Below are 22,585 nucleotides of genomic sequence, written 5' to 3' on the forward strand. Positions count from 1 at the left end.
AAGACCCAATGCAGCCAAAAAAAGAAAAAAGAAAGCAGCTTCTTGCCCTCTTAACCTCACTATGCCTCAGTTTCCTCTTTTGTAAAATGGGGATACTATTGACCCATGTGGTTATTGTGAGGATTAAAAGAGTTCTACATACAAAGTGCTTAGAACAATGCCTGGCACACAGTAAATGTTAGCTACTATTATTGTTATGACTTTTGCCCTCAGCACTCTTGTGTGTATATCCTAGACTCAAGCAACACATCTCCTGGAGGGTCTCACAGTGCAGGGAGGTGATAGGAAAAGGTTTCTGAACTTTGAATCACTGTGTAACCCTCAGCCTAGAGACTAGCAATGGGACCAAGTACTAGTTCACAATACACAGGAGGAGCCTTAGTCATGGAGTACTAGTCCATCCCTGCCACTAACTGGTGCCTTGGTGCAAGGGCCTGGGGCCTTGGGCATATCCTTGCTCCAATCTGGGCCTCAGTTTACTCACCTACAAAATGAAGAGAAGAGACTAAATAATTCCTAACTTTGACTATGCATCCAAATTGCTTCAGGACATCATAAAATGCAGATTCCCAGATTCTGGCAATTGAATCCAAGTCTGGAAAGGGAGACCAAGAATCTGCATTTTAATGAGCTCCTTGGAGAATCTTGATGTTCAGTCAGGTTGGAAAGCCACTGACTAGCTATGCTCTAAGGCCCTCTCCAATATTCATGTGCTAAATTAAAATCATAGACTCATGGAGCAAAAGGAGCTTGCAGTGATCATGCACCTTAGGGGCCCAGGGCAGATGGCCGCTTGCCTGTGAGAGAGCTCCAGAAGAATAATGCTAATGCCCTTGATGCTCTCCCAGGGTTTACTCAACCCTAGAGGTGAGAAGTTATACTTTCTGCCTAATCAAACACTCTATCTCAGCAATCTACCTCCAACCCTGAGGGCTTTGTTCTCAGAGTTGTAGAGCAAGGCTATTTGGTGCCCTTCAGCACAACCTTCATGACCTTGAGTGCTGCTTGAAGTCAGCCTGGTCCCAACCATACTAGTGGTGTGATGGCTTTTGATTTTGGCCCTTTCTTTCCATTCCCACTGCTGCTGCCCTAGTTTAGGCTGTTAATACCTCATGCTTGGACCATAAAACAGCTTCCCAGCTAATCTTCTGCCCTTCGATCTCTCCTCTCTTCAATCTCTCCTTCATGGCATCAACATTTTCCTAACCCCAACTCTGATTGCATTACATCTCCAGCCTACAATCCTCCATGCCTACCAATCAAACCCTAGCTCCTCAGCCTGTCATTCAAGGCCTTTCAGCACCAAAACCAACCCACATTTTTGCTTTTATAGCTTATTGCATTTCTCTTCCAGAACCCCCTCTGGCCAAGAGCCACCCTGGGCTACAATTGACTTTCTTGAATATTTTTGACAGAGGGTTTCTCAAACTTGAACACTGTGGAACATCCTCTCCCCACCACTGTCTATTTTTCACAGCAAAATACTGATAACATCTCATGGATACTAAGTGATTCATGGAAGTCAGCTTGGGAAACACACTCTCTATGATCTTCCACCTGCTTATCAATGACTTGACTTTCTATTCTGGGGTCTGCCCAGGTCTTGAACTCCAACTCAGAACAACCACCTAAGGTTGTCATGCCTGCTCTCTCTCCATCTGGCTGTTTTTGAATACTGTAAATGTCCTACAGTGATGTGGAACTAGAACACTAGTCTATCACCACGCTTATTCCTTCTTTGCCTTCCTTCTTGAGCTGGTACCACATTTTCCCCCAACGTTGAATTTCTCAAGGTCCGTCTTGATTTACTTACATGAGCATGGGTGGCCATTCAAACATTTTTGTTTTCCCAGCTTCCAAATAAACAGCCTCCTCTTCTCATTAGCAACTTTAGCAGGTAAATATCTACCCCTCTTGGGGCTACTCCCCTTTCCCACATCTAGGACAGACACTGTTGACTGATCACAGCACTTGCTCCTAAGCCCCAGATGTGATGATGTAGATTCAGAATCCTTCTCAACACTGTTCCCCAGGCAGGTATTATCCATCAATCAAAGTTGGCATGCCAGTTGAGACAGTCCTACTTACCGTCAATGACCTAGTTGATTAAATAGCTAATGTGTTTACTAGAAAAGCTCTGTTGAGTTTCAATTTCAACTCTCTATGGAACCTTAAACTAGGCTCTAGTTACAGCCTATCTATTCCAAGTCTTTTAGGCTGGAGGATCTGGGCTATGGGAGAGGCTCTATTAGAAGTCTAATTTGGCATAAGAATTAGAATAAGATTGCCAAGGTCAGAAGGGCTTCAACAGTCCTGGAGCATTGTCCACCTCCCGTCTCTTTCTCCTGCCAAAACCCAAAGAAGTGTCTGGTGAGCTGGATAGGCTCTAGCCATAAAGTGGAGCACCTGAGCGGCTACCAGACAAACGACAAACTACCCCTAGAAAGATGAATCTCTGGGGCAAAGAGCAATTGGAGATGCCTTTGATGTCCCTCAGCAGCGGCAAGGTTTTCAACTTGGCCTGAACAAATGGAACCATCATCATTGGAAACACTGATATCTTCAGTCAGGTAGCAGGCTGCTCCGGTTTCTTCTCTCTCCTCCGCCCCCTCCTTCTCCTCCAAGCTGATCACATTTCCTTGATGATTTTAATGCTTAGTCAGTAGGTCTTAGGGCACAAGTCTCAATTCCATAGGGACCTTTTCCATATAAACTACTCTGTACTAATGTTATCCTCTGCACGGTATACCCTTTCTTTTTCCTCCTTCCATAAGTGCTGATTAAACACCTACTATGTGCTATGTGGTGAGCACCACTGTGGAGAAGAAAGCCCTTGAACTGCAACGGGAGCCACCAGGGGAGGCTCTGTGGAGACAAAGATAATGTCACTGCTCCGATCAGCAGAAAAATGCATTTCAAGTTACTTTCTCTCTTCTTGAGATCTCAAAAGAGCTTTAACTGTGTGGGAGCAAACTGAGAGCCTGGCAGCTAGAACGCAGGAATTCCAGGGAATTCTACAAAATCACCAAGAGTCCCCATAAGGTGAACACAAACCAGTCTCAAATCCAGAATACAATTAAGAGAGATCAACCAAATACTCTCTGGCCTTTAATTATTACCAGGGACTGTTTAAAGTGTTTTTTATATATTAACTCTCTGAATCCCCACCATAATGCTATGAATTAAACATTTTATTCTCATCATTCCAAAGATGAGAAATAGAGGCACAAAGAGCTTAAATGACTTGCTCGAGGCCAGCAGCTAGGAAGTGATGGAGCCAGGACTTGAACTCATGTAGTCTCATTGCAGAGTCCTAAACTACCTGAAATATGTACATTTAACAACAAAGAAAGTGTTAATTCATAGATTGGAGTGGCAGGGGGATGGGTGGATAATAACTGGATGACGCTTTTTTTTTTCCTTTTTTTTTTTGCGGTACGTGGGCCTCTCACTTTTGTGGCCTCTCCCGTTGCAGAGCACAGGCTCCGGACGCGCAGGCTCAGCGGCCATGGCTCACGGGCCCAGCCGCTCTGCGGCATGTGGGATCTTCCCGGACCGGGGCATGAACCCGTGTCCCCTGCATCGGCAGGCGGACTCTCAACCACTGTGCCACTAGGGAAGCCCTGGATGGAGCTTTTGATCCCAAGATAGTCTATCAAAGACAGAAGGGCTTTTTTGTTTTGTTTTGTTTTGGGGGGCACGCTGTGCGCCTTGTGGGATCTTGGTTCCCCAAGCAGGGATTGAATCCTGGTCCTTGGCAGTGAGAGCGTGGAGTCCTAACCACTGGACCACCAGGGAATTCCCGATAGAAGGGTTTTGGTAGATGAGAAGCTCAGAGTGCCTAACATGCCCTCATACTTTTAAGGAAGTCCTCACAAAGGCCAGCCACTCCCCCCAGACCCACCCGCATCTCCTGGTGTCCCCTTGACAGATAGCAGACTGGGGCCCCAGTGCCTGACCCAGCTTACAATGTTCATGTTCTTGAATGCCAGACGTGCAGACAGATCTGCATAGGTCCCTGTAATAGCAAACCATATTTTTGACTGGAAAAAAAATATGATGTAATTAGTACCTAGTGCAGCAATGTCACTGGTCCTAGAAGCCCGAAGCCCTAACCTCTAGACTGGACTCTACCACCTACTGTCCCTTGATTTGCTTTCTTCATCTGTAGACGTTTTTTCATTCATTAAACAATTCTGAGCGTCTCTCTGTGCCAAGCACCACTGCTAAACCCTGAAACCACTAAGTTGAATTCAGTAGCTGCCCCCACGGAACTCACTATTTGCTGGTAGAGACAGACAGGGAAAAGGGTCTTTATGATGCCCTGTGTCCTCTCAAGGCTCCGGAAACCAAGGGAGGGCCCCACCCTCTCGGACCCCACCCTCTCGGACCCCACCCTCTCCCTCCTCCCTGGGAGTCTGTGAGCAGCAAATGAGATCACACAGGGGAAAGTGCTTTGTAAACAGCAGAGGGTGAGAATGAGGTATGCTGGGAGGAGGGGAGGGCCATAACCCAGGAACTGTCTGCCATGTCTGGAGAACTTGGGCAGTCAGCTGACCAAGCTAAGTGCTCCGTCTGGGTCTGGGAGCCTGGGCAAGGCCTCCTGGATGTGAGGGCACAAAGCCTGAAGCCCTGGGCTCACTCTCCCAGCCGGCCAAGCCCAAACCTTGCTGCCCAGGCCAAGCTACTCTGGGCTCTGCGTGGCAGGAACCTAAACCTGTGTGATGCTGCCGGGAGCTAGGCGCTTTTGCGGACCCCTGCCACCCGTGATCTCTTCAGGGTTGTATCCTGAACGTGACAAAGGCCAGGTCTCCCCTCTATTGTGCAACCCGAGGAGCCCGATTCTCATGAATCGCCTTATATAATGAATATCCCTGAGAAATGTTGGCCCGAGGTGACGCCAGCCACTGCCATTCTCTGTGCTGAAGTGCCACCTAGAGGCCAGCTCTAGCTCAAACGACTTGTAGGTACGTTTCAAAATTTGCCTTGGCAGGGGGAAACGCGGAAAAGAGATGTTAAAAGGACTAAAAGGCAAGAAAACGGCAGAGGACCAGTAAGAGGAGCCCAACAGTCCCTTCACCAGGCCCCCTGTCGTCTGCTGAGTCAGGAGCTGAAACGTCTCAGCTTCTCACCGGACAGGGTTTCCTCCATGGCTAGGGACCAGTGTGAGAATGTCACTGTTTCTCACATACTGTAAATTCTAGACCCGCAGAGCAAACACGCCAAGAAAACCCTCCAGTTTGCCCTGCAGCCCGGACCCCAACCACCTGCTACTCCTCTCCTACCCCAAAGTTCTGACTCTCTGGCTAGCTTGGGAAAATGGTTTTTCAGTGGGTAAGTCCTCCTCTTGGGGAGACTTTGCTGATTCTGCTTACATTTCTGGAATCAGCTACCCTACACTGAGCGTGAACACACATTTATCGTGGCCCATTTATTCAGAAGTAGCTGGGTGAGTCTACAAAGGCATCAAAGATAAGCCAATACTTCAAAATCAGTACAGAGTTATTTTTGCCTGAAGAAAATTCAAGCCAGATGGTAGCAGAAAAGTATCAAGAAAAGTAAGCCAAAGCTCTCAAACTGAGCAAGGAGTTTTTTTTTTAACCCTCTTACTTTAGGTTTTTCTCTTCAATCTTCTGCCAGACCTGCAATTTAGTTTCCTACTACTGAGCTTACTGAACTCAAGTATAATTGGAAAACAAGATACATAAAATATTCAAGCTCTCATTGTCCATCAAAGCGTCCTAGTTTATGCTGCTTAAAGATGGCACTATGTGCAGTATCCACAGAATACCCACAGGGGCGACAACACGTCTTTGCCTGCAAGCAGCTGCTGGTCCCTCTTCACACCAAGGACAATTCAAACTCAGGGTAAACCCTGAGGAGCCTGGGGAAAACTAGGATCCATTAAAAAGCTACAGCTGTTTCTCATGGATAAACTGCAGTCCACTGACTGGCCAAAGAGCCCAGAGGAAGTGAAGTTGTCATTTCCTTCACCTATACTCTCAAATAAGTTAGATTTACTAAAACTGAAATTTGCTTCTCCCTGGTAGAAACAATTCCACTTGGTGTTCAGAGCAATCTCGATGTGAGATCCTGAGATGAGTATTATTATCATTGCTGCCTTGCAGAGAAAGAAGTGGAGGCTAAAAGAAGGTGAGTAATTTTCCTGTAAGTGAAGTAGCCAAGATTTGAATTCAAATGCTCTGCTTCCAGTTTTCCCAAGGTCACCATCTCTCTTGGCATGAAGTGAATGTATTTAAGTACTGAAGAGAATATTCTGAAAAGCAATTCAGTTTGCCACAGATTGTTGCAGGAATTCTTACACAGTCATTAGGACTACACTTTAAGGTGGAATTTGTAGACCAAGGATGACCCTCATTCAGAAATAATGCTCACTGGAGGTCAGTTCACACAATACACTTTCTGGGAGGCTCAATGTTTCTCAATTAAACAAAAAGACTTCTTTTGATTTTGTTTCCCACTTCATTCCTTTCATTTAAGCTAGACAGGCTCTTTGTCCCCTAAAAAATCCCATGCAAGTGCTGTAATTATTATTCTCTGATAAAGTGAGTTTCCTCCTGGAGAGAGAAGGAGAACAACTAAACAAAAATTGGAAGAAACAAAGGCACAATAGGGACAGTGGTGAGGATGGTCTCTTCACCCAGAAAAATTACAGTATTTCAGAGCTGGAAGGGACCTCTGAGAGCATCTGATGACAGTCCAAATGCTCCCTTGGCAGATGATATCAAGACCCAGCAGTTAAGTGACTTCCCAAGATCACAGCTCTGAGTGGCAGAGCTGATCAGAATCCCAGTCCAACTGGTTCCTAGCTGAAGGCACTTTTCATTTAATCAGTTTCAGGAGATTGTATCTTTTTTTTTTAATACTATAATTTCAGTTTTTCCTAATATTTTAAAATTCTTTTCTTTTTTTTTAAACCCCACATTTGTTTATTTATTTATTTTTTTGGTTGTCTTGGGTCTTCGTTTCTGTGTGAGGGCTTTCTCTAGTTGTGGCAAGCGGGGGCCACTCTTCATCGCGGTGCGCAGGCCTCTCACTATCGCGGCCTCTCTTGTTGCAGAGCACAGGCTCCAGACGCGCAGGCTCAGTAGTTGTGGCTCACGGGCCTAGTTGCTCCGCAGCATGTGGGATCTTCCCAGAGCAGGGGTCGAACCCATGTCCCCTGCATGAGCAGGCAGATTCTCAACCACTGCGCCACCAGGGAAGCCCCAGGAGATTGTATCTTGTTTCTAAATAAAATCTAGCTAGGAACCCAAATCTCCAGGGATACCCCTGAAATGACTCTGGGGAAACTGCTGACATTCCCCATCTTGAGCTGTTCCAGATGGGATGGGATGGGAAGGGGAGGGGAATAGAATGGAGAAGAGGGGAAGGGAGGGGAGGGGACGGGACGGGACAGGAGCGGAGGAGAGGGCTCCTTTCTGAGTGCCCATAACAATAGCCAATAGTGAACGTTTGTTGAGCTGTGCTGGGCACCGTGCTTAGAACTTTAAATGCATTAGCTCCTCCCAATAACCGTACAAGGTATGCATGATTCTTTCCACTTTACAGAAAAGGAGAACAATGTACAAGGAACTGGCTTAAGCTTTTACAACTTGTAAGAGGTGAAGGTAGGATTGGAACAGCTCTGTTCTACATCAAAGTCCAAATCAGTGACTTAAAAACCACATAGTAAATGCAGGGCCCAGGGAAACTCAAATTTTGGCTGTTCATAGGGAATCCTCATATACTAGTCATCTGTCTCTGCAGAAAACCACAGACACGGCCTAGCTTGAAAGAGGGCATTTCCACCATGGATGGCAGATGCAGGACTTAGGAGTTTAGTTTCTTGTTTCTTCTGCCCAAACTCTCTTACTGGATGGGTGGGGGAAGAGTAGGATGATCAATATGGAAGAAAACATTCAGGACCGGAGGTTTAGTGGGGACAGAAAGAAAACAGGCTTGCTTTTTAAACCAAAGGTATTCTAAAAGCCTTCAAGAGCTACAGAAGAAATTCTATGCCATTCTTAAATTCTTTCACTACCCCCAGTAACCATTTCACTAACAGATCTTACATATGCTAGAACTTGAATTAGACACAAAAAAGGACTCCTGGGGAAAATGAACCAGTTATCTCTGTAAATTGGAATTTCTCTGCATAGAATCCCTTTCCTGGGGGGAAGAAATATACCCAGCCAGTTCTTAGGGCCTTCTCTAAATTAAGACTACCCAAAGGAAGAAACACCAAGACATTCATCAGGGGAAGATGAGGAGGTAGTTTTCAAACTACTTGCCTCCCTGGGTATTAAAGTCTTTCCAGCTCAAAGGGTCTTCAGGAAATGGTACATACTCAGAGGTAAGACAGGTGACTAAGGTGTCAGAGAAAACTGGTGCTATGGAGAAGTGGGGCCCAGGATGCCAAACTCCTGCCAACATGATGCATTGCTTTTCCCCAAAATCTGGAACTTATTGTGATTTTGTGCTTCTCTAAAAGTCAAAAGTTCTCAACATTACACACCTGAATCTTTTTTAACATCTTTATTGGAGTATAATTGCTTTACAAGTTGTGTCAGTTTCTGGTGTATAACAAAGTGAATCAGCTATATGTATAAATATATATCCCCATATCCCCTCCCTCTTGCACCTCCCTCCCACCCTCCCTATCCCACCCCCCCGAGGTGGTCACAAAGCACTGAGCTGATCTCCCTGTGCTATTCGGCTGCTTCCCACTACCTATTTATTTTACATTTGGTTGTGTATATATGTCCATGACACTCTCTCACTTCATCCCAGCTTACCCTTCCCCCTCCCCATGTCCTCATGTCCATTCTCTACATCTGTGTCTTTATTCCTGTCCTGTCACTAGGTTCTTCAGAATGCTTTTTTTTTTTTAGATTCCATATATATGTATGTTAGCATACAGATTTTTGTTTTTCTCTTTCGGACTTACTTAACTCTGTATGACAGACTCTAGGTCCATACACCTCACTACAAATAACTCAATTTCGTTTCTTTTTACAGCTGAGTAATATTCCATTGTACATATGTGCCACATCTTCTTTATCCATTCATCTGTCGATGGACACTTAGGTTGCTTCCATGTCCTGGTTATTGTAAATAGAGCTGCAATGAACATTTACACACTTGAATCTTAAGTTCTTTTTTCAGGAAGAGCTCATTGGTGTGGTCCCTGAACCAGACCCAGGTTATCTGTATAAAGAACAGGGCCGTGGAAGCAGCAGTAATTCACTGTTTGATGATAACTGTATTTCTTCTCTGCACTAGCTATTTGTGGCATGGAACATATACTCGTGCACCTGTCTCTGGAACTTGCTGAGAAGAATAAATAATTCAAGCTACCCTCTATCACTGCTGACCTTAACCACATGCCTATTGTTTTGGGGGTTTTTTTTGTATTTTTTATTATATTTATGTTTATTTTTTTATACAGCAGGTTCTTATTAGTTATCAATTTTATATACATCAGTGTATGCATGTCAATCCCAATCTCCAAATTGATCACACACACACCCCCACCCCCCCGCCACTTTCCCCCCTTGGTGTCCATAAGTTTGTTCTCTACATATATGTCTCAATTTCTGCCCTACAAACCAGTTCATCTGTACCATTTTTCTAGGTTCCACATATATGCGTTAATATATGATATTTGTCTTTCTCTTTCGGCCTAACTTAACTCAGTATGACAGTCTCTAGCTCCATCCACGTCTCTACAAAAGACCCAATTTCATTCCTTTTTATGGCTGAGTAATATTCCATTGTATATATGTACCACATCTTCTTTATCCATTCGTCTGTTGATGGGCATTTAGGTTGCTTCCATGACCTGGCTATTGTAAATAGTGCTGCAATAAACATTGGGGTGCATGTGTCTTTTTGAATAATGGTTTTCTCTGGGTATATGCCCAGTAGTGGGATTGCTGGATCATATGGTAATTCTATTTTTAGTTTTTAAAGGAACCTCCATACTGTTCTCCATAGTAGCTCTATCAATTTACATTCCCACTAACAGTGCAAGAGGGTTCCTTTTTCTCCACAGCCTCTCCAGCATTTGTTGTTTGTAGATTTTCTGATGATGCCCATTCTAACTAGTGTGAGGTGATACTTCACTGCAGTTTTGATTTGCATTTCTCAAATAATTAGTGATGTTGAGCAGCTTTTCATGTGCTTCTTGGCCATCTGTATGTCTTCTTTGGAGAAATGTCTATTTAGGTCTTGTGCTTATTTTTGGATTGGGTTGTTTGTTTTTTTGATATTGAGCTGCATGACTACTTATATATTTTGGAGATTAATCCTTTGTCCATTGATTCGTTTGCAAATACTTTCTCCCATTCTGAGGGCTGTCTTTTCGTCTCGTTTATGGTTTCCTTTGCTTTGCAACAGCTTTGAAGTTTCATTAGGTCCCATTTGTTTATTTTTGTTTTTATTTCCATTACTCTAGGAGGTGGATCAAAAAATATCTTGCTGTGATTTATGTCAAAGAGTGTTCTTCCTATATTTTCCTCTAAGAGTTTTATAGTGTCTGGTCTTACATTTAGGTTTCTAATCCATTTTGAGTTTATTTTTGTGTATGGTGTTAGGGAGTGTTCTAATTTCATTCTTTTACATGTAGCTGTCCAGTTTTCCCAGCACTACTTATTGAAGAGACTGTCTTTTCTCCACTGTATATCCTTGCCTCCTTTGTCATAGATTAGTTGACCATAGGTGTGTGGGTTTATCTCTGGGTTTTCTATCCTATTCCGTTGATCCATATTTCTGTTTTTGTGCCAGTACCATATTGTCTTGATTACTGTAGCTTTGTAGTATAGTCTGAAGTCAGGGAGTCTGATTCCTCCAGCTCCGCTTTTTTCCCTCAAGACTGCTTTGGCTATTCGGGGTCTTTTGTGTCTCCATACAAATTTTAAGATTTTTTTGTTCTAGTTCTGTAAAAAATGCCATTGGTAATTTGATAGGGATTGCATTGAATCCATAGATTGCTTTGGGTAGTATAGTCATTTTCACAATATTGATTCTTCCAATCCAAGAACATGGTATATCTCCCCATCTGTTGATAGCATCTTTAATTTCTTTCATCAGTATCTTATAGTTTTCTGCATACAGGTCTTCTGTCTCCTTAGGTAGGCTTATTCCTAGATATTTTATTCTTTTGTTGCAATGGTAAATGGGAGTGTTTCCTTAATTTCTCTTTCAGATTTTTCATCATTAGTGTATAGGAATGCAAGAGATTTCTGTGCATTAATTTTGTATCCTGCAACTTTACCAAATTCATTGATTAGCTCTAGTAGTTTTCTGGTGGCATCTTTAGGATTCTCTATGTATAGTGTCATGTCATCTGCAAACAGTAACAGTTTTACTTCTTCTTTTCCAATTTGTATTCCTTTTATTTCTTTTTCTTCTCTCATTGCCATGGCTAGGACTTCCAAAATTATGTTGAATATGAGTGGTGAGAGTGGACATCCTTCTCTCATTCCTGATCTTAGAGGAAATGCTTTCAGTTTTTCACCATTGAGAATGATGTTTGCTGTGGGTTTGTCATATATGGCCTTTATTATGTTGAGGTAGGTTCCCTCTATGCCCACTTTCTGGAGTTTTTATCATAAATGGGTGTTGAATTTTGTCAAAAGCTTTTTCTGCATCTATTGAGATGGTCATATGGTTTTCATTCTGCAATTTGTTAATATGGTGTATCACACTGAGTGATTTGCATATACTGAAGAATCCTTGCATCCCTGGGATAAATCTCACTTTGATCATTTTAATGTGTTGTTGGATTCTATTTGCTAGTATTTTCTTGAGGATTTTTGCATCTATATTCATCAGTGATATTGTTCTGTAATTTTCTTTTTTTGTAGTATCTTTGTCTGGTTTTGGTATCATGGTGATGGTGACCTCAGAGAATGACTTTGGGAGTCTTCCTTCCTCTGCAATTTTTTTTTTTTTTTTTGGCAGTACGCGGGCCTCTCACTGTTGTGGCCTCTCCCGTTGCTGAGCACAGGCTCCGGATGTGCAGGCTCAGCAGCCATGGCTCACGGGCCTAGCCACTCCGCAGCATGTGGGATCTTCCCAGACCAGGGCACGAACCCGTGTCCCCTGCATCGGCAGGCGGACTCTCAACCACTGCGCCACCAGGGAAGCCCCTCTGCAATTTTTTGGAAGAACTTGAGAAGGATGGGTGTTAGCTCTTCTCTAAATATTTGATCAAATTCACCTGTGAAGCCATCTGGTCCTGGACTTTTGTTTGTTGCAAGACTTTTTTTAAATTAAAAAAAAATTTTTTTTTTTTTGGCGGTACGCAGGCCTCTCACTATTGTGGCCTCTCCCATTGCGGAGCACAGGCTCCAGACGCACAGGCTCAATGGCCATGACTCACCAGCACAGCCGCTCCGTGGCACGTGGGATCTTCCCAGACCAGGGCAAGAACCCGTGTCCCCTGCATCAGCAGGCGGACTCTCAACCACTGCGCCACCCAGGAAGCCCCTGTTGCAAGATTTTTAATCACAGTTTCGATTTCATTACTTGTGATTGGTCTGTTCATATTTTCTATTTCTTCCTGGTTCAGTCCTGGAAGGTTACACTTTTCTAAGGATTTGTCCATTTCTTCTAGGTTGTCCATTTTATAGGCATAGAGTTGCTTGTAGTACTCTCTTAGGATGTTTGTATTTCTGCAGTGTCTGTTGTAACTTCTTTTTCATTTCCAATTTTATTGATTTGAATCCTCTTCCTCTTTTTCTTGATGAGTCTGGCTAATGGTTTATCAATTTTGTTTATCTTCTCAAAGAACCAGCTTTTAGTTTTTTTAATCTTTGCTATTGTTTTGTCTCTATTTCATTTATTTCTGCTCTGATCTTTATGATTTCTTTCTTCTGCTAACTTTGGGTTTTGCTTGTTCTTCTTTCTCTAGTTCCCTTAGGTGTAACATTAGATTGTTTGAGATTTTGCTTGTTTCTTGAGGTAAGCTTGTATTGCTATAAACTTCCCTCTTAGAACTGCTTTTGCTGCATCCCTTAGGTTTTGGACCGTCGTGTTTTCATTGTCATTTGTCCCTAGGTATTTTTTGATTTCCTCTTTGATTTCTTCAGTGATCTCTTGGTTATTTAGTAACATATTGTTTAGCCTCCATGTGTTTGTGTTTTTTACATTTTTTTCCCTGTAATTGATTTCTAATCTCATAGCGTTGTGGTCAGAAAAGATGCTTGATATGATTTCAATTTTCTTAAATTTACTGAGCCTTGATTTGTGACCCAAGATGTGATCTATCCTAGAGAATGTTCTGTGCCCACTTGAGAAGAATGTGTAATCTGCTCTTTTTGGATGGAATGTCCTCTAAGTATCAATTAAATCTATCTGGTCTATTGTGTCATTTAAAGCTTCTGTTTCCTTAATTTTCTGTTTGGATGATCTGTCCATTGGTGTAAGTGAGGTGTTAAAGTCCACCACTAATATTGTGTTACTGTTGATTTCCTCTTTTATTACTGTTAGTAGTTGCCTTATGTATTGAGGTGCTCCTATGTTGGGTGCATGTATATTTATAATTGTTATATTTTCTTCTTGGATTGATCCCTTGAAAATTATGTAGTGTCCTTCCTTGTCTTTTGTAACATTCTTTATTTTAAAGTCTATTTTATATGATATGAGTATTGCTACTCCAGCTTTCGACTTCCATTTGCATGGGGTATCTTTTTCCATCCCCTCACTTTCAGTCTGTATGTGTCCCTAGGTCTGAAGTGGGTCTCTCGTAGACAGCATATATATGGGTCTTGTTCTTGTATCCATTCAGCAAGCCTGTGTCTTTTGGTTAGAGCATTTAATCCATTCACGTTTAAGGTCATTATCGATATGTATGTTCCTATGACCATTTTCTTAATTGTTTTGCATTTGTTTTTTTAGGTCCTTTTCTTCTCTTGTGTTTCGTAGTTAGAGAAGTTCCTTTAGCATTTGTTGTAGAGCTGCTTCGGTGGTGCTGAATTTTCTTAGCTTTTGCTTGTCTGTTAAGCTCTTGGTTTCTCCATCAAATCTGAATGAGATCCTTGCTGGGTAGAGTAATCTTGGTTGTAGGTTCTTCCCTTTCATCACTTTAAGTATATCATGCCACTGCCTTCTGGCTTGTAGAGTTTCTGCTGAGAATTCAGCTGTTAACCTTATGGGAGTTCCCTTGTGTGTAATATGTCATTTTTCCTTTGCTGCTTTCAATAATTTTTCTTTGTCTTTAATTTTTGTCAGTTTGATTATTATGTGTCTCGGCGTGTTCCTCCTTGGGTTTATCCCTTATGGGACTCTCTGCGCTTCCTGGACTTGGGTGGCTATTTCCTTTCCCATGTTAGGGAAGTTTTCAACTATAATCTCCTCAAATATTTTCTCGGGTCCTTTCTCTCTCTCTTCTCCTTCTGAGACCCCTATAATGCGAATGTGGCTGCGTTTAATGTTGTCCCGGAGTTCTCTTAGTCTGTCTTCTTTTCATTCTTTTTCCTTTATTCTGTTCCACAGCAGTGAATTCCTCCATTCTGTCTTCCAGGTCACTTAGCCATTCTTCTGCCTCAGTTATTCTGCTATTGTTTCCTTCTAGTGTATTTTTCATTTCAGTTATTGTATTGTTCATCTGTTTGTTCTTTAATTCTTCTAGGTCTTTGTTAAACATTTCTTGCATCTTCTCGATCTTTGCCTCCATTCTTTTTCTGAGGTCCTGGATCATGTTTACTATCATGATTCTGAATTCTTTTTCTGGAAGGTTGCCTATCTCCACTTCATTTAGTTGTTTTTCTGGGGTTTTATCTTGTTCCTTTTGTGTGTGTGTGTGTGTGTGTGCGCGGTACGCGGGCCTCTTACTGTTGTGGCCTCTCCCGTTGCGGAGCACAGGCTCCGGACGCCCAGGCTCAGCGGCCATGGCTCACGGGCCCAGCCGTTCCGCGGCATGTGGGATCTTCCCGGACCGGGGCACGAACCCGTGTCCCCTGCATCGGCAGGCGGACTCTCAACCACTGCACCACCAGGGAAGCCCTATCTTGTTCCTTGATCTGGTACAGAACCCTCTGCCTTTTCATCTTGTCTATCTTTCTGTGAATGTGGTTTTTGTTCCACAGGCTGCAGGATTGTAGTTCTTCTTGCTTCTGCTGTCAGCCCTCTGGTGGATGCCTATTGTTTTTGAGAGAGAGGAATTCACATAGGCTTTGATGGAACATTTAAAGGGACACACAATTAAACTATTTGATCTGGCATATGACTCAAGAGCAGCCACTCATTCCACATATGGGGTTGTACTTGTTGATTTAAAAAGCCGGTTTCTCCTTGGGAGAGAAGAATAAAATAGAAGCTTAAAAGCACTTACTCTTGAATGCTCCAAATCCTTTGCTTCTTTGTTCCCAGATGCACTCAACTTACAATCATTTATGCTGTAAACACGTGTCAGTTTTTTGTGTTCTGGCAAAGCATCGTGCAGTGCTGCAGTCCCTTTTGTTTGAACCCTTGTGTGGCTGGGGATTTGTGGTGCTTCAGAACTGCAAGCATGCCAGCATGTTCATCAGTTTCATTTCCAGTTTCTCTACAGTGCATTTCAGTATACAAAGCATTGACTGGGGTGAGAGAAGCAGCAGCAGCTCAGCAGAAGACCATGGGCTTCAGATCATGTGACTGTAAGCAACTCATTTAGCCTGAGTTATAAGAAAATTCTGCCAACCTGTCTGGGTTATTGTAAGGCTGTATTTAGTTTGCTCAGGCTACTGTAACAAAATACCACAGACTGCATGGCCTAAATGACAGAAACTTATTTTTTCACAGTTCTGAAGTCTGGAAGTCCAAAGTCAATGTGTCAGCAGCTCTGATTTCTTCTGAGGTCTCTCATTTGCCTGCAGATGGCTGCTTTCTTGCTGTGTCCTTCTCGCACATGGTCTTTCTTCTGTGCACATGCAGGTTTGCTGCCCAAATTTCCTTCTTCTTATGATGACACTGGTCATATTAGATTAGGGCCTACCCTAAAGACCTCATTTTAATTTAATTACCTTTAATGATCTTATACAGTCGCATTCTGAGGTACCAGAGATCAGGGCTTCGATTTGAGGGGCCTGGAATTTGAAGGGCACGGAGTTCAGCCCATAACAAAGACTAAATGACAAAGTAGGGTCTTGATGAAAGCTCACATTTTTTCCTTTCTTTGACATGGGGAAAGAACCTGTGCTTTGGAATCATAAAGCATAATTTCAACTCCTGGTTCTGCTGCCTGCTAATTATGTGATTTTGGCCAAGTTGCTTGTTTCAACATCTGTAAAATGGGAATAAGACTACCTCCCTCAAACCACTATTGTGAAGATAAAGTGCTGAGTATGTAAAGTGCTTAACAATACCTGGAAGGGGTAGGCAGAATATATTTGCTAATTTTGCATTATTTGTTCCTAGCAATAATTGTGATTAATGCTTCCTACTTGTCTCTTTTTGTCAAAGAGCTCTGGCAACTGGCCTTGATGATGGCCTGTGAACTAAATAAACAAAGTGACCAAACTTGGTCCTAGAGATTTCAAGATTTCTTGATTGGCTGAACAAAGCAGCAGAGGTGGCAGATGGAACATCCCCAACAGAGCCTTGATTACACAAGTCCACATCAGACCCCCAGAGCATCAAACCATCTCCTTCCCAGTATGACCACCCCTGTACTTCTGCTTTCCTTAGCCTATCTGATGACAGAATTTCCCCTACAACAAAAGTCACAGGCAGCCCATCCTGAAAGCACTGGCAAGAAAGACAACAGGACTGGAACACAAGCAGCATCTACAAAGGACTCTACCACACAAGTGAGGAGCTTTAGAGCAGGGGGAGGTAGCTGAGCTGAAAGGTGTTGTAATTGTTACTTCTAGTCAGGGAAGACTCTAGACAGAAGCCTAGTTCTCCGTTTCAACCACTGCAAACCAGCAAGTTTAAAGGGAACCTCCAGAAATGAGCAAGACCAACCCCCATCATGACACATAACCATGTTACTACATGGTTGCAGCAGTGCTACTCCAAAAATAGTCTGCAGATCTTGCCTATCTGCCAACTCTTTGCTACAGTTCATGACAAAGCACAGAATAAGCACTTAGAAACTTTAACAGCAGTTTGACAGAATACTTTTATATGTTAAATCTATAATAAAAACTTTACACTTTTATTTCGTGTCCTTTATTTTTCTAGAAATTCATTCTTATTATATTTTACAAAAGTACTGGTCCATGGCAACTGGCCCTGCAGCACAGACAACTTCAGCACTAGGTTACAAGCTTCTAAATACCTGAGTGTGAATAAATATCTTTCACAACTCAGCAGGACCCTACTACTTGGGCCCTAGTACATCTCACTTCAAAACAAAAAATATGAAAAACCATGGCATTTTTCTTCATTCCACCTAGTAAGAAAACGATAGTCAGGAATAAAGTAAAAATCAACTTCCAGTATACATTCCAGTCCAGACTTTCACCATATTGAAAGTGATCAATGTCCAGAGGCTTTTATTCCAATGTTTATAAAGACTGGAGACATAATACTCTGTTCAGAACTGGAAGGTATCACAGTGGGGAAAATCCTGAATATGAGTCAGAAATTCTGCATTCAAATTCGGGCTTTAAGAGCTTTTTGACATTGTGTAGGTGATAATCTGAGCCACTTTTGTTAACTACAAAAAGTGGAGATTAAAATCCTCTGCCCAATCTACATCTTATGAGTGCTGTGAGAGTCAAAAATAAAATAATGTCTGTGGGATGTGCCTCATAAAGAATAAAGTGCAGCACAGGTGACAATGGGATCAGTATTGTCAGCTCAGCTTTCAAAGAGCTGACAGACTCAAAGGAAATAGCCCCTAACATGGTACAGTGAGGAAGCTGACCAGAATACTGACATTCTTCAAGTATCTTGTTAAAGATTTACCAGATGAGAAACACTGCCTTCAAATTCTTCTCGGTGCAGAAAGCGCTGTTTTCTAACAAACCATTAGGTGTGTTTGTTTTCATCCTGCCAAGTGTACAGCACCCTGGTGGGTAGCACAAAGGAGAAAGAAGAGAGTGCACAGTGCCTTCCTGGAGCAGCTCACAGTGCAGGGTGCACCAGTGGCAGGCTCGAGGCTGTGTGTGTGACTCTTAAACACGGCAGGAACTAGAGAAGGGCAACTCTCTCCCATTTTTTTTTTTTTTTTGCGGTACGCGGTCCTCTCACTGTTGTGGCCTCTCCCGTTGCGGAGCACAGGCTCCGGATGCGCAGGCTCAGCGGCCATGGCTCACGGGCCCAGTCGCTCCACGGCATGTGGGATCTTCCCGGACCGGGGCATGAACCCGCGTCCCCTGCATTGGCCGGTGGACTCCCAAACACTGCACCACCAGGCAAGCCCACTCTTTCCCATTTTAACTTGCACAGCTATTTGGAGACCCTCTCAAAAGGATCACAAACTTAAAAATGAACCATTTCATTCCTGTCCTTTAGGCAAGAGAAGACCAGAAAATCATAATGTATTTTAGCTTTATTGAAGACACATTACAGTAGACAAACAAGTAGACAAACACATGCTTTATAAAATATACATTCTCATGTGTGAGAAAATATAAATAAGACACTAGGAAATAGCCACACTGAACGCAACAACTTGGCTTATAACTCTCTTTAGGTACATCTAGTACCAGGGCTGCTCAGACTGACATCCTCTGATAGGGGTAAAAAGGGAGAACAGGGGGAAGTAGAGGGTAGAAGTAGTCTCTCAGTGGATCAAGAGGCCACTTTAAGTAGCCAAAAGATATTCCAAGAGCACTTGACCCCCTGATGATCAATTTCTCTTTAAAGACAGAGTTGACAAAAGATCAGTCTACTCCTTACATTTGAAAACAGGCTCAAATCAAGCTTTTTATTCACTTTCACCCCACCTATTGGTGGAGATTATTAGGATTGCTAAGAAACACTCAACACACAACCTTGAAGGAGCAGGTCCAAATATTACTCCTCACCCATGCATGCACGCACACACACACACCCCTACCCCTTACTACCCACAAAACCTCCAGATGATTTGTGGGCTTTCAGGTGTTGTTTTGTTAAGAGAAGCTTGTAACATATCTCAATTCAGAACATGTTATTTTTGTCAACAAATGAGGAGGAAGGGAGGAAGCGGGGGAGGAAGGGGGGAAGGGGGGAAGGAAGGAAGAAAATTAAGGCTAACTGATGTTGGCTTAGATTGTACTACAAACAAAAAAGTTTTAAATTAGAAGAAGAAAGAGGGAAAAACATCTGCCACAGTGAACTGGGAAAGAGACCACATAAGAGAAAAATGAAACATTACTTACAGGTTGCCTAAAAATCTTAGCTCAACTTTCTAAGGTCCAACTGTTTCACAATTACTTCAGTAATCTGCATCAAGAAGCAAAGTAAGAAATGGAGGCTGTAGCATAAAATGACAGCCAGTTTACCTCGGATACTCCATTACCCTCTTGGCATTTCTGTGGATATTAAAATGATAAGAAGATGCCATAACACACTTGGGTAAAATACTGGATATAAACTTGAACATCACAATTCCAACCCCATTCCAAATGGAGTCCCACTGATTCAAAGAAACAGGAATAAAAATTAAAGAGTAAAAGGGAAGGTTATAATACATTATAGGCTTTAAAAGTTTTTATTATGGTCATACCATTTGGGTTAGGAACCTTATAGATTTTCTCAGAAGAATAAGCCCAGAGTTTCATGTTTTCAGCCATTAACAGAAAACAGGCTCCTTTTGTCAATCAAAGAACATAATCTTTTAGTTAAAAAAAAAAAAATCTTTTTAAGTGTTCCACACTTACTGTATATAAAGAGTTCTGAAAGACAAAGTTTTAAGCCTGTCTTACTTCTGAAGATTTCCAATGATAAAATTGAAAGACAGCTAAAAGTCATCTTGCCCATGTTTGATTTCAATGCAGAAATTTCTTCAATGCTATTAACAGATGATTATTCAGCTTCTGTATATACTTCTTCCATGAAAGGCTGATTATTCCAAATGTCAGACAAATCTAATTGTTAGAGTGTTAGCTTATATAGAATTATTGGCAAGCGTGTACTGCATCTCCCTGTAACTTCCTCCCCACTGATATGACCCCTGTCCACTGGAATAAAAAGAGTGAATCTAATCTTTGTTTTATATGACAACCTTTTCAGTAACTAAAGACTTTTATCATCTCTCCCTTTTCTTAGGAAAATGGATAATAGAGTCTAAGTTGCTTAACATCTTAATGTTTCTTTTACAACCTGCCAATGCGCAATGTGAAGGCAACTGTTTTTAAACATGATAGTTACCTTACAGAGGAAGTACACATTTAAAGCATTCTAAGATGGCACATTAGAGGGAATGGCACACTGGGCTGAGTTTCTGGTATTTCCTATCCTACAGATTAACTTACATCTAGGGAAAGCACTTTAGAGGCTACTGAGTGACAGGCAGCCAACGGGTCAGGCATAGACTCTGTGGCAGGAAGACTTGGAGTATAAGCACAATGTTATTTCTTCTTCCAGGTATACTTACAGAATCAGTCTAAGAGGGGCACAAACAAATTAAGAGAATTTATGTATCCCTACTGATATGAAGTGGTAATTGGAACAATATTTCTCTCAACATTTTAGTTTGCCTTGCTTTTGCAACATTTTTGATTAAATTGGTGGCAGGTAGACATTACACTGATGGGAAGAAACACGGATGAGCCACTAATCCAGTTTATGGTAGAGCATTTGCTATATGCTCTACATATGCAATACTGAAAAATTTCAGGAATTCCAACTCCTAAGATTAGAATTTATTAAATTTACTATTTTTTAAGACCAGGGATAGGCTATTCACAGTTAAATAAATTCCTGACTAGTTTTTTAGGCAAGTTTTTTAGTTATTTAGGAAAGCTAGCAATACCTGGGAGGACATCTCAACCATTCGAGTTGACAGAGAACCTGGCTATTCGGGAGACCAGCCTGACACCACTGGCAGTAGAAAGACCACTGCTAAAGCAGAGGCAGCAATCATGTATTTTAAGTTTTCTAGAGCACTGGTCTGCAGCCTGTTTTTTGTCCTCTCACATGTAACAGCTGATGTTCACTTGCAGCCTTGTTCTAACTCCACATTTTTCACTAAAGAAAGTCCATCAGAATGTGAGTAAGAGTACTATAATTAGAGAGATGACCTTGAATACATTAGAAAGGTAAGTAAGTCACAAACTAGTTACAAATTAGTTGTGGCACACCTCTCAACTGATTCTGATACTCTGGTGTACTGTAATACTAGCATTCAGACCTGGTGTTCTGGAGGACAATGGATGGTTCTCAATCTACTCAAGATTCTTTATGTTTACTGACACTGTTTTAGAAGCTGAATATTTCTTCTCCTTATGAGGATTTCTTATAGCATTACTCCTGCTAGAGAGGAAATAAATCTGGCTCAAGTCAGAGTAAGCAGCATCACTCCTGTTCTACTCTAAAAAATATTTCATGAAAGCAGCTTTTTATTAGAGTAGATAATCCTCCTTGATTCCAGGAGGGATCACAGATTCATAGAATGTTACAGCTGGAAAGGGCTTTAAAGCATCTAGTAAAATGCCCTCATTTCATAAATGAGAAAGTCAGGCTGAGATGTAAAGGGACTTGCCCTTGATTACACAACTAGTAAGCAGCAGAGCTAGGAACTAAATCAGGTTTCGTGATTCTAAGTCAGTCCAGTACAAATTATACTACAACCTAGTAATTAAGAAGATGGATAAGAAATTGAAGGGAGAAGAAAATAGTGATACTTAAGGAGTTCAAAGTGAAAATGAAGAGAGGCTGACAATTTAAAAAGGAAAAAGACAAAGGCATGATGGCATAAAACAGCTAGAAAAGTGCTGCTGCCTATGGGAGAAAAACTTAGGATTGAAAAACAGTATGAAATTCAGCTAAACTTCCTGGCAAAGAGCTGAGAAATTATGTGAGTTTAAAACCCTTGAAATGCACAATGACTTAGAAATAGATTATTTTCATTTAAGTGGTTGAAGTCATGTAGTATGTAACTAGTCCTCACTAAATTTAGAGGATAGAATCCGACAGCCTTTCTTTTTTTCTGAAAGCAGAAAGAAAGAAGAGCTTTAGTCCATTACACTTTATTAGAGCACTAAGTCTTTTGTTTACAAAAAACTTTTTGCTATCAGAAATTCAAGAAAACTTTTTGGCTTAAATAATCACTTGTACAAAACAAGGACCACTCTAAAGCTTTACAGTATAAGAATTTCTGCACGTTCTTCTACTCCCAAAAGCAGTCTTCCCTTCTTAAGACATACTGTGCATTGGTAGAAGAGATATTATTTTGAAAAACAAACACACACACACACAGAAAAAAAAGCAATCTTTGGTTTCCTCATCAACTAAGTACTTTGCTGAAGGAAGATATTCCCCAAACAAGTTTTCCTTTATCTATGTGCATATGACAATGACAAGACTGCTAGTCTTTCAAAAAAGCCTTTTTATGCTTGAAAGATTATATTACCTGGCACTTGTAAACAGATGACAAATGATTAGCTGTACAAATCTTCAGGCATAAAGAAAGTGGTTAATTACACCAAGGATTGTGTTTGTG

General features: G+C 41.8%; 1 protein-coding gene across 3 annotated transcripts in view; it reads right to left on the reverse strand.

Annotated features, from left to right (window-relative positions):
- LRIG2 (leucine rich repeats and immunoglobulin like domains 2) overlaps window positions 1-22,585 on the reverse strand; it is a 101,806-nt gene that overhangs the window by 1,963 nt on the left and 77,258 nt on the right. The gene's annotated exons all lie outside the window — the stretch shown is intronic.

This window comes from Mesoplodon bidens, assembly GCF_964165515.1.
Source record: "Mesoplodon bidens genome assembly, chromosome: 2".
In the NCBI taxonomy this organism is placed as follows: Eukaryota; Metazoa; Chordata; class Mammalia; order Artiodactyla; family Ziphiidae; genus Mesoplodon; species Mesoplodon bidens.